This window comes from Propithecus coquereli, unplaced genomic scaffold, assembly GCF_000956105.1.
Source record: "Propithecus coquereli isolate 6110/MARCELLA unplaced genomic scaffold, Pcoq_1.0 Scaffold414, whole genome shotgun sequence".
Lineage (NCBI taxonomy): Eukaryota > Metazoa > Chordata > Mammalia > Primates > Indriidae > Propithecus > Propithecus coquereli.
In genome coordinates, this window is record NW_012149886.1 from 831,171 (window position 1) to 834,256 (window position 3,086).

The following is a 3,086-nucleotide window of genomic DNA, read 5'->3' on the forward strand; positions in this document are numbered from 1 at the left end:
AAAGTATATATAGAGACATAACAGAATATTCTTTTGAAAGAAATATTTTGTAAGTAATCAATACATGCCATTAACACATTTTAAAAGGAAATTGAAATTTTATGGAATATTATAAACACCATCTTTAGATACTATTTTAATCTATATTTAAGACCATGTAAAATTTGAAGAGCACTTATAATCCAAAGATAATTTTAAGTTTAAAAAAGCACTTGCGTGTTCACCCATTAGTTTTCAATGAAAGTATACTGAATCAAACTAAACACATACTCATGTGAAACACTCCCACTCTTGAAAAAGAACAACAAATATATTCAACTTTGACTTCAAATATTACCAATACATTCCCACTTCACTTCTTCTTGCTGCTGTTTAGAAATTTATATTGGTTAACTAATACCCTCTTTTTAAAAGGTAACTACGTGATGGATGTTTAAGATAAATGTCCTCCTCGGTCTGGTTTAACTTCTGGGTTTTAATATTTAGCTGAAATTCCCGATGTGAAAAATTGGCACTCTTAGGAGAAGAGGAAGGATTGAGTATGGACAGAGCTGTTGCAGTACGCAACTCTTCAGGAAATCCAGTCCTGCCTGTGACATGGGGCGGCCACGTAGCCAGACAATAGCTGGAGGACATTGCCCCAGTGTTGTTACTCTACAACTACTCACTCTATTAATGAGTTACCAAATAAGCATTTGCTTCTCTAAGAGGGAGTGTTAAAGATAAACTCTTTTATTGATTCCCCATCTTCCCTTCTGTCCATGAAATATCCACCAGAAGCTTAAACGTTTCTCTCTAAAGAAACTGACTCTGAGAGATGTTGAGAGTGAAAGTGGCCAAGAGGTTTTGGTTGCTCAGAGACTGAGCTCAAACACAGTTCAGTCTTAGGCCAGGTGTGGAAAGTTAGTTTTGAAAACTTTAGTGGGTGTAAGTTGTTACTGGGAGCATAAGAGTGGCTATGGGAGCTAATGAAATGTAGAACAAAGCTGGCGGAGTCCAATCAGAGTGAGGTTAATGAGGGAATTCCACCCAAAACATGGTGAGAAAGAACTGAAACAGTGTTTAAACTCTAGCAATGAGTTTCAGAAGAATGAGGTTGAAGTCAAACTCCAGCCAGTTGCCTGGGATACCTGCCAGGACTGCAACTGAAGGCTCCTTAGGTGAACGCTTTGGTTTTTCCACATGTAATCATATGGAGTGAAGGGGAAGTCACAGCTCTTCCATGCACCAGCAACATACAGTTTATGAGTTTTAAAACAGACCACTGCTAGTTTTAGCAGGGGAAACTGTGGTTAATATTGGAGAGAAATTGATGTCCAGTGGGTACCTATGCATTCATTAAAAACAGAGCAGGTGTGGTGGCACACAACTATAGTCCCAGCTACTCAGGAGGCTTAGATGGGAGGATCATTTGAGCCTGAGAGTCCTAGGCCAGCCTGAGCAAAAAGCAAGACTCCCATCTTCAAAAAAAGAAAAGATGGACTGGAGTTTCCACTGTGGAAAGAGTTGACACAACCCCTTTTATACTGCCAAAGTCTCTACATATTTCCCTTGTCTATAGGTCTCTCATTGTCCATGCCTTGACTTCTTCCCAAATTCCCTCATAGAACCCTTCTTGAGAGGTTTTGAAAAGTCTGTGATATCAAGCTACTTCCAATATTGCAATCAAGGTCTTCTAGTGCTCCAAGTTAACTGAGATATTAGGTCTCATATAGTTGTAAGGCTTTAATCATTTACTTACAGTGATTTACAAACTTTAGAGGGTATAAAATTCATCTGGAAGGCATGTTAAAACACAGATTGCTGGGCCACACTCCCCAAATCCCTTATTCAGTAAGTTTAAGATTGGGCCTCAAAGTTTGTTCATTTAACAAGTTCCCAAATGATGTTGATGTGGCTGGTCTAGGGACTACAGTTTGAATAGAATTTATTAAAAAGACCTTTGCTTATTTAGTCTATAATAGTATGTATGCTTCTTTGTACCTGTATGTATGCATAAGAGTCCAGCTGCGTGTAATCTACATCTAAACCCATACAGCAAAAATGCTATTAATTACAGAATTTTAACCATTTTATTCAGCAAGAGTAGAAAATTGGGAGAATGATTAGGTCACCTACAAAACTTATACAATGTATGTTTTCTGTTTTCTTATTTTTCAGCCAAGCATATTTATCGAACATCCAGTTAGCACATCCTTAGTTATGATATACAAAAAACCCTTGAAATACGGGGTGACTGAACTCAAAGGGCAAAAGACCAAATCAACAATGGCTAACCTAATGACCTTATATCACTGATTCGTATCCAGTAGGACCCATCAGAAATATCAGAGAAGCTTTTACAAAGTATACATACTCAAACCCTACCACAAAGCTTTTGAAAGTAGAACTTAAGAGTCAATGAGTTAAAAATTCCATAGAAAATAATTGAGAAAACTGAATAATCAGTGTAAGTTTCTCTAGCTTACTAAATTCATTTGCTTTTGTCTAGACTGTTATTAACTAAGAACCGATCTCTCTCTCTCTCTCTCTCTCTCTCTCTCTCTCTCTCTCTCTCTCTTTCTCTCTCCTTCCCTCCCTCCTATTAATGAGAAGTTCTTACTGTTATCATGTATGTGTACCAAATGCCTATGAGTGCTTTATGGTACACCCCTTTAACCCACTTCTCACAACTGCAGGGCACTGTTCTTTGCAAGTTCAGACTCACCTTGCACTGTCAGCCTACATCAGCAAGGGCGTTCTGTAGTGGTCCTGTGCTCACTGGGCCCATGCTTGCATGCTCACTCTTAAAGTGCAAGGAAGTTAATACCCAAGAGACAACCCTCAGCTGATGGGCAATGGAGGCAGTGGATAAATGCCCAGGCTGGCTATCCATCTCCAGGTAGGCAGTTATGGAAGGTATTCCACCTGCTCCTCAGCAGTTCCCAGTGGAAGGAAGTCCTTGTTCTCAGGCAGGACATTGATAACAAATTTTTATGTGGCTTTTATTCCTTTCCTTTTTCATTCTCTCCATTCCCTCATTCCTGCTTCTTGGGATCACTTCCCAAATCAACCTCCAGTACTCAAGTTTCTTTCTCAGGCTCTGT